We start from the raw sequence: 13695 nt of genomic DNA on the forward strand, positions 1-13695 counted from the left end.
ATTGCATAAACTTCTTGTGGATCAGATCCAGAAGTAAAGAATAAAACATTTCTCCAGCTTGGGAAGATGGCAGGAGGGGTTAAGGGTGAGGATGGGGGGGGGGGTTCTTTAAGACAAACCAGGCTCTGAGTGATCCTTGGTGTTGATTTAAGAAGACATTTGCTGTATATAACGTTTAAGACTGATAATATCACTGCTCGGTCAGATACATAAAGCGCTGGCAAAATCGTGGGGTCAGTTATTGATCCCCCTGCTTTAGGAGGAGGAGGGGAGTGGGATGTAAGTCAGGGATGTGGGGGAGGGGAATAAGGGGAAAGGGAGAGACAGAGACAAGAGAGATGCAGTCTTCTCCAGCCCTGCAAAGACTCATTAGCATTCTCTGTCAATGGACCTACACTGACAACTAACAGAGATATCCAGCTCACCACTAGGCCTGGTCTGTCTTTGTCTTCAGAGCCACAGATTTATCTGCCACTGCTGGAAAGTGCTCTATACTCTTCAGCCCAACTGGAGATATGAAAAGCACACTTTACATGTGTGCCAGGCGGTTCTACATATGTGTCAGGGGATTTCACATATGTGCCAGAGGATTCCAGATATGTGCCAGGTGGTTCTAAATATGTTCCAGGGGGTTCTACTTATTGGTTAGGGCTTCTACAATTTGCCAGGAGATTCAAGATATGTGCCAGGGGGTTCTACTTATGTGTCTGGGGATTCCAGTTATGTGCCATGGGGTTCTACTTATGTATCAGGGGATCAGGGGATTCTACATATGTGTCAGGGGATTCCAGATATGTGCCACGGGGTTCTACTCATTTGTCATGGGATACCAGGTATGTGCCAGGGGGTTTAACTTATGTGCCAGAGGATTTCAAATATGTGCCAGGGGGTTGCAGATATGTACCAGGGGATTCCAGATATGTGACAGGGGTTATATATATATATATGTGCCATGGGATCCCAGATATGTGCCAGGGGATATTACATATATGCCAGGGGATCTAAATTTGTAATTTGTGCCAGGGGATCTAGATTTGTGCCAGGGGATTCAAGATAAGTGCCAAGAGTTTTTGAATAAATTCCATGGGGTTCCATATCTGTGCCAGGGGATTCTAGGTATGTGGCAGGGGATTCCAAATCAGATCTGTCAAGGCACTATTACCTACAGGAGCCTAGTTACCAAATGCTATATTTTCTATACCCAACATCCTATATGATATCCAGTACAATGTCTGCTAAGAAACTAAAGTTTAAATAAAGTCTATTTATAAATGTATTTATTGTTGTTTTATTTGTGACTTTCCTGTCTGTTGTAAACGTTTATAAACTTTTTTTTTTATTATACGTGTAACCTGGTAAGTAGTTCTGTCTACATACAGGAGCTGTAGCAGTCTCTGTAGTCTAATACCCCCATGTTGACAGATGTTTGTCACTAAGTAACTTCTTCCCAAGTTTTTTTTTTTTTTTTTTTTGTGCTTCTTCCCCTAAGCCCTCTCCCAGCTTGCTTTGTTGTTGTAAAATATGCATGTCTCTCAGGAATGCCAGTCACGAGTCCAAACTTTGTGTCCAGCCTCCCACATGAAATGATCCTTTTATAGGGAACAAGATATGTCTCAATCTGCACTCCACTCAGAGCCTGTGGGCATGGGCAGCCCTCCTTACTCCAAATCACTTTCCACCCAAAACTCCGATCACATAATGAGAGCAGGCAGCGCAGGAGGCACACACCCGCAGAAGAAAAGTAAGAGCCTTCCTTTACTTTTTTTGTATCTTTTTCCATCATCATCATCATTATAATTATTATCAGTCTAAAGTCATCACTAATCCCAAACACAATAAAACAGCCTCTGCTACTTCTATTGTACTAAACATAGTCCAACTAATGAGAGGGGAGGGGCAAAGACAAAAGGGGGGTATTGATATGGTCAAATATCAAATAGATAGATAGATAGATAGATAGATAGATAGATAGATAGATAGATAGATAGATAGATAGATAGATAGATAGATAGATAGATAGATAGATAGATAGATAGATAGATGGATGGATGGAGAGAGAGAGAGAGAGAGAGAGATCGATAGATTGATAGACAATGGATTTGTAGATAGATATATAGATAGAAAAACACAAACTAGATAGATAGATAGATAGATAGATAGATAGATAGATAGATAGATAGATAGATAGATATATAGATAGAAAAACACAAACTAGATAGATAGATAGATAGATAGATAGATAGATAGATAGATAGATAGATAGAAAATTAATAGATGGGTGGATGGATAAATAGATATAGAGAGAGAGAGAGAGACAGATAAATAGATAGATAATGGATTGGTAGATAGATAGAGAGATAGATAGATAGATAGATAGATAGATAGATAGATAGATAGATAGATAGATAGATAGATAGATAATGGATTGGTAGATAGATAGATAGATAGATAGATAGATAGATAGATAGATAGATAGATAGATAGATAGATAGATAATGGATTGGTAGATAGATAGATAGATAGATAGATAGATAGATAGATAGATAGATAATGGATTGGTAGATAGATAGATAGATAGATAGATAGATAGATAGATAGATAGATAGATAGATAGAAAAATGGATTGGTAGATAGATAGATAGATAGATAGATAGATAGATAGATAGATAGATAGATAGATAGATAGATAGATAGATAGATAATGGATTGGTAGATAGATAGATAGATAGATAGATAGATAGATAGATAGATAGATAGATAGATAGAAAAATGGATTGGTAGATAGATAGATAGATAGATAGATAGATAGATAGATAGATAGATAGATAGATAGATAGATAGATAGATAGATAGATAGATAGATAGAAAAATGGATTGATAGATAGATAGATAGATAGATAGATAGATAGATAGATAGATAGATAGATAGATAGATAGATAGATAGATAGATAGATAGATAGATAGATAGATAGATAGATAGATAGATAGATAGATAGATAGATAGATAGATTAGATAGATAGATAGATAGATAGATAGATAGATAGATAGATAGACAAATGGATTGGTATATAGATAGACAGACATATAATGGATGGATGGTTGGATGGATGGATGGATGGATGGATAGGTGGACAGATGGATGGGTGGATGGATGGATGGTTAGGTAGGTAGTATGTCCCCCAGCAATCTATGTAGAGATGCTGGTTGTCACACATTCTATCAGCTGTCAGAGGCCTGGCTGGTGCAGAGGTTTGCCTCCTCCAGGCTCCCTATACTTTGCTTGCTATGAATGGCTGCGTGACCTGTGTCATTTGTGTGATCTGTATGATTTGTGTGATGATTTGTGTGATCTGTGTGATGTGTGTGAGATCTGTATGATTTGTGTGATCTGTCTGAGATCTGTGTGATTTGTGTGATCTGTGTTATTTGTGTGATCTGTATGATTTGTGTGATCTGTATGATTTGTGTGATTTGTGTGATCTGTATGATTTGTGTGATCTGTATGATTTGTGTGATTTGTGTGATCTGTGTGATTTGTGTGATCTGTGTGATCTGTGTGAGATCTGTATGATTTGTGTGATGATTTGTGTGATCTGTCTGAGATCTGTGTGATTTGTGTGATCTGTATGATTTGTGTGATTTGTGTGATCTGTATGATTTGTGTGATCTGTATGATTTGTGTGATTTGTGTGATCTGTGTGATTTGTGTGATCTGTATGATCTGTGTGATTTGTATGATTTGTGTGATCTGTGATGGTGACACAATGACCCTGCCTGGGAATGGTTATAAATAGCCGGGCAGAGGTTCCCTCGCCCAGCCTGCAGTGAATGGTGACACCGTGTAAGTGATGGGAACCAGATGAGAGATGGGTTCAGTAATATGTAGTCTCTTGCAGTGTTCTGTGACGTCAGCGCCGTGGGAACCTATGGCGGCCGGCAGCATATGACCGGTGGGTGGACTCAGGCAGGCAGTGCTTACCTTGCTCTCCAGCTGCTGCTAGGAAGCAGTGTGCCTGCCTCAGCCAGCCCGGTAACTGGAGTGTCTGTCCCCCTCTATCCTCTCTTCAGCCAGCATATGGGATGCTTGCAGGCCTTGTGCACTTTTAGAAAGCAGATAGAGCACAGAGTTGTAAATATTGCTGAGGAGCCTCTTGCATTAACACACACCAGATGGTTTGCGACTCTGTCCCTACAGCCAGCCAGCTCTTAGCATTTACTCAGCAGCATTTTGTTGCAATTACACACCATGCTGAGACCAATTTTATTGGTGACCTATTTTTCATATTTGAAGAAATTTGATGTTCAGACCCTTTCTCTGCGGCCTCCATGCAAAGGGTACATCATCCCATGGCAGACATGATCTGTCAGGCTGACTCTAGAGAGAATCCACCAAGTGCATTAAATATAAATACATGCATTCCTGGAAAGGTCAATGGCGACCGCAAGACTCCTGATGTAACATAATTCACTCAAAATTACGACGACCGAAGTGCCTTCAGAAACAAGTGGAGTTTAAGCAGAATGATCTTCAGAACAACTTGGATTCCCCATCCCCCTAATGATTATACATACAACACAAATCCCACATCCCCAAATGTTCAAACATGCAACATAAATTCCACATTCCCCTAATGATCATACATATCAGACAGAGTCCACATCCCCTAATAATCATATGTACAAATTAATTTCCCATCCCTATCATACATATAAAACTGAATAAACATCCCCCAATGATCATATATACAAATAAATTACACACCCCTAATGATCATACATAAAAAAATAAATTTCACATCCCCAAATGGTCATACTTACAACCTAAATTCCACATCCCCTAAAGATCATACTTCCAGTATAGACCACATTCCTCAAATGATTATACAGCCAATATAGACCACATTCCTCAAACGATCATACAGCCAATATAGACCACATTCCTCAAATGATCATATATACAAAATAAAGACCACATCCACAAATCACCATGTATACAACTACAATCTACATCCCCAAATGATCATGCATACAAAATAAATCCAATATCCCCAAATGATCATACATACAAATATTTGTTTGTAACAATTTAGGGATGTGAAATGGGATGGTTTTGTATGTATGATCATTCGGGGATATTAGATTTATTTTCTTGTGATTATTTGGGAAATGTAGATTTTATTTTTATATTCCCCTAATGATCATACATACAAAATAAATTCCACACCCCCCTAATGATCACATACAAAATAAAGTCCACACCCCCCTGATGGACATACATACAAATTACAAGTCCACATCCTCATAATATTCATACATACTAAATAAATTCCATATTCCCTAAGGATCATACATACAACATACATTCCACATCCCCAAATAATTATACATACAAAAAAAAAATATATATAAGAACCATGCTTTACAGTACTGCGGGCAATATTTTGTAAAACAGACCCATGCCAGATTAACTTCTTAAAGGGTATCTAAACCCAAGAACCAAAATTGATAATATTGCAACTTGCCAGTCCTTAGATGTGGAATCTGCGTTAGTTTTTTTTTACACTCTTTATTTTAACCTGGTAATCCTGCCATTATCAGCTGAAGGTGTCTACCTCTTTTAATTCCCAATGCCCTCCCTGCAAGTTTGCAGCTCTGGTTGGAGCCCAGATGCTTGGTTTATTGATATAATATAGTTGGGGTTTTTTTTTGCTGAGAATAGTAGGGCTTCAACCAACAGTCATTTACCAAATAATAGAGGCGTTCTGGATTGCTTCCAATGTTACACATGTACAGGGCCATAAAAGATACGTGAAAAAAATTAACATCTGCTTTCCTAAAGCAGCCAGTGCCAAGCAGCATTTTTATGAATGCTTTTTCTCGTTGAAGAAAAAAAATGATGTAGATATAACTGGCATCCATATGTAGATCGTGTTTGTAATGGGGAATTTAGGATTTAAAGGTGCTATTTATTGAATAAGCCATTTCGAAGTGTCTCTTTTAAAAGCTACTTAACCTCACCCATACTCCAATCCTATAGTGGGAATCAAACGATATTATAAATTTGCTGTAATTAAATTGTATATCAAGACAGCCTGTAATCCTCTTGTGCTGGAGATGTATTTTCTTTGAGTTTATATTTAATCTGAAGACATGTTGAGAATGTACACAAGTTTAGAGATCCCAGGGGGGACCCCCTTTTTTCTCCTTTATTTGTTTTAGGCATACATATTATTGCTATTATACTTGCTAGGCAAACACAATAATATTATTCACGCAATTAATGGTGACCTTTCCTGAAAGAGGGAGAGGCTGGCATTAGAGCTGGAGAGGGAACTTTAGCCATTAGTGCTGGGTTTGTACAGCAAATGGCATTTTTGTCTACACAGGCTGTGTCAATGTTTTGCAGATGTTCCACTCAGACCTGAACTGACCCCAAATTTCCTCCCAAATTATTCTCCCACCGAAGCCCTGTGCAGTGTGCTGGGATGGATGGGGGATCTGTGAGGGTGAGGGATGGAGGTGCTCCCTGGCAGTGAAGGGGTAAAGAGGAGCTGTACAGTGCTGGGAGAGGCAGATGAGAACACAGGATAAATCCCTCACCCCAGGGAGGGCATTACTTGCTGCTAGTTAGTCCTTCGAGGCTTTTATATAACACTGACCTTGACAATACAAACCCTCTGATACTTTCACAGCAAAAAAGTGGAAAATCATATTTAATACAAAAACAGCCATTTGATTCTGTAACTCCCTCTACGTGTGTGTATTATATTCCGCATGGTGTGTGTGCCTCTTTCTGTGTGTGTATGTTATATTCTGTAGTGGTGTGTGCACCTTTTTCTGTGTATGTATGGTACATTCTGTAGTGATATGTGTACTTCTTTTTGTGTATGAATACATTATTCAGCAGTAGTGTGTGTTCTTTTTTGTATATTTATTACATTCATCAGTTGTCTGTGCACCTCTTTGTGTTATATTCATCAGTGGTGTGTACCCTTTTGTGTGTACATGTTATATACAGTAGTGGTGTCTACCTCTTTTTGAGTATGTACATTATATTCAACAAGGGTACCGCTTTCTGTTTGTGTGTGTATGTATATTATATTCAGTAGTGGCATGTGTACCTCTCTTTCTGTGTATGTATATTATAGTCTTGTAGTAGTGTGTGTACGTGTGTGTGTCTCTTTCTGTGTATATTTACTATATTCATCTATGGTTTGTGCACCTCTTTCTGTGTATGCATATTATATTCATTAGTGGAATGTATACCTCTTTATGTGTGTGTGTGTGTGTTATATTCATTAGTGGTATTTGTATCTCTTTCTGTACATGTATATTTTATTCACCAGTGGTATGTGTATTTTTTTTTCTGTGCATGCATAATATATTCAGGAGTGGTGTGTGTACCTCTTTCTATATATGTATATTATATTCACCAGTGGTGTGTATACCTCCTTCTTTGTATGTATATTATATTCAGCAGTGGTGTGTGTACCTCTTTCAGTGTATGTATAGCATATTTATCAGTGGTGTGTGTGCCTCTTTCTGTGTATGTATATTGCATTCATAAACGGTATGTACCTCTTTCTGTGTAGGTTTATTGTATTGATCAGTGGTACGTGTCCCTCTTTCTGTGTATGTAGAATATATTCATCAGTGGTGTGTGTACCTCTTTACTTGTATATTTCTTAAATTCTTCAGTGGTGTGTTTAGATCATGCTCATAGTCAGCAGTGGTATATGCTTACCCCTACACATGTTTGTATATCTTTTTTTTCTGCAGTGGTGTTCATGCATCCATGCCAGTGCATTTATATCATACTTGGCAGTTATTTACTGTGTATATGTATGTTTTCCTGTGTAACCTAACCTGTGTACATATATTATACAGCGATGCATGTGTTCCTCTTTCTGTGTATGTATATCAAGCCCTGTAGTGATGTACGTGTACCTCTAGAATTGTATATACAATAGTGATGTACGTGTAATTCTGCCATAGTGTGGTGTGTATATCATACCATAGGTATATGTAACCCATGAACCCAGTGTGTATACCATGTTCACCATCACCAGTGGTAAATAAGCCCCAACTGAAGTGTGCATATATATTCATATTCCACCGTGATGGCTTCAGTATGAGTATATGATCTTCAACAGTGCTGCTTGTAAGCCTCTGCCACAATATGTATATGTAGTTCAGCCGTGGTGTATATGCTCAGTGTGTATACTTCTTTTCTTGTGTGTCCAGGGAGAGTCATGCGGACCAGCATGTACCTGTACAGTGTAGTGTACATTGGTGTTGTATAGGGAATCATTATTCATAAGCCCAGGCAGTCTGTTCGATGCATCCATCCAATCACAGGGAGGAGGTCTTCCTCTGACTCCTGTACATCACTAGTGAACCAGTTTACAGGGCCAGAGAGAGGAATTCCTCCACTAAAGTGATTGGTGTATTTCCAGATCAGATCGGTGTATATGTTAGTGTGTGTACACAGGGTGTCTGCATGTATAGATCTATGTCCTCCATGTCTTTATTTTACATTTAGTGTGTGTGTGTGTCCTCTGTTTTTCTCTGTATAATATCTCTACACAATCCTGACAAACTGTATATACCGCACTGTGTATACATGGACTGTAGTATTTGCTGTCTATGTATGTGCCTGTTGTGTTACCTTTTACACTGTTGCTGTGTAACTGTGGCACTTTTGCGCGTTGCATTGCTGTCAGTATGTCTGACTGTCCCTGTTGTGTATTTTCTGAAAGTATTTCTGTCCGTGTGTTTGTATTTTTTTTTCTTGCCTCTGTACTGCATTAGTATAAGTCCTGTCATTGTTTGTCTATAGAGGGTCACACAGCAGTCGTTTGTGTGCATGTGTGTATTGCTGTCTATAAAGTGTCACTCAGTAGGCGTGTGTGTAACTGTCTATACAGTGTCACTCTACAGTTGTGTGTATTAATGTTTATACAGTCTTACCATGCAGGTGTGTGTATGTGGTGTGTAACTGCCTATACAGTGTCACCCTGTGTGTATGTGGTGTGTAACTGCCTATACAGTGTCATCCTGCACACCCATCAGTGTGTTAATGTTCATACCGTGTTAATGTTGGTTACTGTCTATACATTGTCACCTTGCATGTGTGTGTTACTGTCTATAAAAAGTCACCCTGCAGTTTTGTGTGTGTTTCACTGTCTATACAGTAGTACTCTCTGTCTAAACAGTGTCACCCTGCATGTGTGTGTGTTACTGTCTATACAGTGTCACCCTGCATGTGTGTGAGTGTGTGTGTTACTGTCTATACAGTGTCACCCTGCATGTGTGTGAGTGTGTGTGTGTTACTGTCTATACAGTGTCACCCTGCATGTGTGTGTGTGTGTGTTACTGTCTATAAAAAGTAATCCTGAAATTGTGTGTGTGTTACCGTCTATACATTGTCACGCTGCAGTTCTGTGTGTTACTGTCTAAAAGACACACACCTGCAGAATTACTTTTTTTATAGTGTCTATACAGTGGCATCCTGCAGTCTTGAATAAGGCATATAGGGGTTTATTTACTAAAGGCAAATCCACTTTGCACTACAAGTGTACTTGGAAATGCAGACACTGTAGATCTGAGGGGAACTTGCAAGGAAAATAAAAAAACAGCATTTTAGCTTGCACATGATTGGATGATAAAATCAGCAGAGCTTCCCCTCATTATAGATCTTCCCCTCAGATCTAAAGCGACTGCACTTCCAAGTGCACTTGTAGTTCAAAGTGGATTTGCCTCAACCCCATAGTGTCCCTGTGTTCTGTGTACTTGTGAGTGTATTGGGGTACGTATCTGTTGCCCCCCCTCAAAGGGGGGGGGGGGGGTCTGTAATATTGTAAGTCTGTCTTTGTTTATTACTGTCTATTTGGTCTATGTGTGTATTTTCTACTTCAGCATTTGTGTATTTCTCTGTGTATGTACCATTGTTAGATTTATGGGGTTTTGACTGTCTACATGGTCTACATGTACTCTTGTTATATCTATGTGTGTTTTGCACTGTCTATATTGTCTATATATACTCTTGTTATATCTGTATGTGTGTTGAACTGTCTATATTGTCTATATGCAGTCTTGTTATATCTATGTGTGTATTGCACTGTCTATATATACTCTAGTTATATCTCTGTGTGTGTGCTGCACTGCCTATACTGTCTATATGTACTCTAGTTTTAGCTATGTGTTTATTGCACTGTCTATATGTACTCTAGTTATATCTGTGTGTATGTGTGTTGCACTGCCTATACTGTCTATATGTACTCTAGTTATATCTGTGTGTGTAGTGCACTGTTTATATTGTCTATATGTACTCTTGTTTTATCTATGTGTGTATTGCATTGTTTATATGTACTCTTGTTATATCTATGTGTGTATTGCATTGTTTAAATGTACTCTTGTTATATCTATGTGTGTATTGCATTTTCTATATGTACTCTTGTTATATCTATGTGTGTATTGCATTGTTTATATGTACTCTTGTTATATCTATGTGTGTATTGCATTGTTTATATGTACTCTTGTTATATCTATGTGTGTATTGCATTGTTTATATGTACTCTTGTTATATCTATGTGTGTATTGCATTGTTTATATGTACTCTTGTTATATCTATGTGTGTATTGCACTATCTATATTGTCTATATGTACTCTTGTTATGTGTGTGTGTGTGTTTGTAGTCTGTATAGTTGGTATACACTTCTGTCAGATCTGTCTGCCTGTTTCCCACTGTCTGTGTGTGCATGGCTTCTGGGGCTGCCTTGTGGGTGAATTGACAGCAGGTTAAAGAAATGCCCCTCTCCCTGAGTGACAGGACCCCTTTAGAAAGGCCACACTGCTGCCAATATGAATAGGAGAATTTGCAGGCATCACTTGGCTCCCACGTATCTCAGCACTGGCAGTAGTTTGTTTACTAGCACAGAACTGAGGGGAGAGCCGACACTCTCCTACACCCCTGGTTTGGGATTTTCCAGCTTTTTTCCCCTCCCTCTCATTCTGTTGTGCATTGGTACATCTTGGAAGAGAGAAATAAAAGTTGGCATTGACGTGGATGGAAAGGGCTGAGAGTGGACAAGGCCAGCAGGGGCAGTCACGCTTTGAGATAGGGGGTCTTTATTTCCAATTCTGTGTTTATGGGAAAATAAATGCCATATCTCCCATAGCTTCCAGGACTTTCTAGATAACAAAACCTGACACGTAGCTGCAAGGAGATTTCCCCATCTCCCCACACTGAAAAGCCAGTTTAGTCGCCTAATCCCCCTGACAATGGCTTATTAATAACACAGCCATCTATTATTGGCCATGCACTCACTGGGGCTTCTGGGAGTTTGTTTATATATACAGACCCCAAGATGTGTCAAAAATAGCAAAATTAAGATAGATAAAATAGATAGATAGATAGATAGATAGATAGATAGATAGATAGATAGATAGATAGATAGATAGATAGATAGATAGATATGGAGGGATGCAATGTATGCATAAATATAGAGATAGATAGGTAGATGGATAGTGATAAATAGATAGATATTAAATATATAGAGAGAAGAATAATACATTTTACAAAGAGAGAGATAGAGATACATAATGATAGATAGATAGATAGATAGATAGATAGATAGATAGATAGATAGATAGATAGATAGATAGATAGATAGATAGATAGAATAAAAGAATACATAAATAGATAGTAGAATAATACATAAATAAAAAGAGAGAGAGAGAGAGAGCGAGAGAGAGAGAGTAAGTAAACAGATAGATATGGAACGATTGTGATCCTAATAAAATATTGCAGTTTATTTATTCTTCTACATATATTAATAAACCAAAACTTAAAAAGTGGATGAAGATGCCAAAACAAGCATTCATAAAATTCAGAAAGTTGAACCCACAACAGACTGAATCTATACTCTTCATTAGGTCACCAGTCCTAGTTATAAATGAGATAACTCTTTATCATTGGTATTGCTCTTGATGTTATTAAATAAAGATCCTTGCCATGACTTTATAAAGGGCATTGTATCTGATAAAAGTAGCAAGTTATCCCATATATGTCAATTTTTAAAGAATAAAAAAAAACTGGAAGTGATAAAATGCGTAATTGAATGTTTTATTAATAGTGGCTAATTTTATATTTAGGTTGCTTTTTAATCACGGTTTGCTTTATAATGTTGTTCTTGATTTACTGCGATTCCTCATGTGGAGGGGAAAGAAATATGTTAGTGAAAAGCTTGGTATTGATCAGATTGTGGTCTCACGGTGGAGGATCTAAGTAGTAAATACATCTGCTGGTCAGAGGACCCCGAGGAGTGAACACTTACCTCCACCGGCAATAAATCAATGTTACATTATGCAGTTGGGTATCCCTTGTCTGTAAGGTGTCAAGTGCAAATTGGAGACTGGAGGTATAATATAGTATATGAGGGTTGATGTGTATTTTATATATTAGCATAGCGTGACATGGTATGAAAGCCCTTATATGTAATGTTGATACACACGATGCTTAAAAAAACAAACAAACAACATAATTACTAACATACGATAGCTAATAAACAAAATCTAAAAATGCGCTTAACTGCCACTGAAATGAAATGTCTTTATTACAATCTAAACTAAAAATCCTATACACAAATAGTTAATAGTATCGATGAACTATAAACCGATTCCAGCGTTTACAGATTTAATTATGTGAAATTCAAACAGGTAAAAAAAAGAGCATACAACATGCAGTTTAGCTGTAACATGACAGTAAATATATCCCAGGTTGCTACAATTAGTCTCCAATAGAGGAAATGAATTTCAATGAAATGGAATGCACAGAACAAGGAGCAATTCCTCCAGCCTGAGCTCTAGGTATTAGTGGATGTGTTTAGCCCCATCCCACACAACAACATACAGATATTAGGAATGAATATTACATGAGTGACAATTGATAAAAGAGAGGCAGTGTTTTATGGGGCAAGAAAGGAGAAAATAAAGTTTATTAACCCTTTAAAAGCAGAGGAAAAGGAAAGCATCACGTGGTGGTTCTTTTTTTTGTTTGTATGTTTTAGCTTGCCTAGAGATGAAAGGGTTCATGGTAATAGGTTGCATGTAAACCCACCGTGGCTTCTGAGACCACCTGAGCTCCTGTGCGGGGTCCCCTTGTTGCCCCCTGTGTGAGAAGCTCCAGCACAGAGGTAGTCTGGTGAATTAGAGAATTCAGGGGAGTCTTCTCCTGATACTGCCGGCTGCAGGGACAGGGATCTGAAAGAACTATGGGGGTGGCGACTGCATGCATTAAAGACAAGCACAATAATATGAGATGGAGAGAGGGGAAGATGTGCACACATCACTAGCAAAGGCGAGTTCACCAAAAAGTCAGCTTAGAAGTCTTTCCTTCCTCCAGAGGTGTACACGTCCATATTAATCTTGTTGCTGATTCAATGCTTGAGGGGATCAGTGGAAAAAAAAAAACAGAAAAAAAAAACTCAGGTGAGGCTCACGGAAGCACAGCAAGAACCCTTCTCAAATTTAGGAGATAATTGGCTTCATGAGCTGTAATTTACCATGTGTCTGCTAGGTGGCGCTCTTAGTCTCAAGAGGAGCCCTCCGCTTACCAAACCCATCCCAGTCAACTTTGTACTACAAAATACATTTTATTTTACTGCAATTTAGTACAACTGCAGAAGCATCG

At 38.3% G+C, this 13695-nt stretch overlaps 1 long non-coding RNA gene across 1 annotated transcript in view; it reads left to right on the plus strand.

The window, feature by feature from the left end:
* The first annotated feature begins 1594 nt into the window (after nucleotides 1–1594).
* The window catches only part of LOC141136480 (uncharacterized), a 68681-nt gene continuing 56580 nt past the window's right edge, over nucleotides 1595–13695 (plus strand). The window contains exon 1 of the long non-coding RNA XR_012243670.1: nucleotides 1595–1741. This is a non-coding gene — a long non-coding RNA (uncharacterized lncRNA). The remainder of the gene's footprint in view (nucleotides 1742–13695) is intronic.

The sequence above is a fragment of the Aquarana catesbeiana genome, linkage group LG01 (genome assembly GCF_042186555.1).
Source record: "Aquarana catesbeiana isolate 2022-GZ linkage group LG01, ASM4218655v1, whole genome shotgun sequence".
Taxonomy (NCBI): domain Eukaryota; kingdom Metazoa; phylum Chordata; class Amphibia; order Anura; family Ranidae; genus Aquarana; species Aquarana catesbeiana.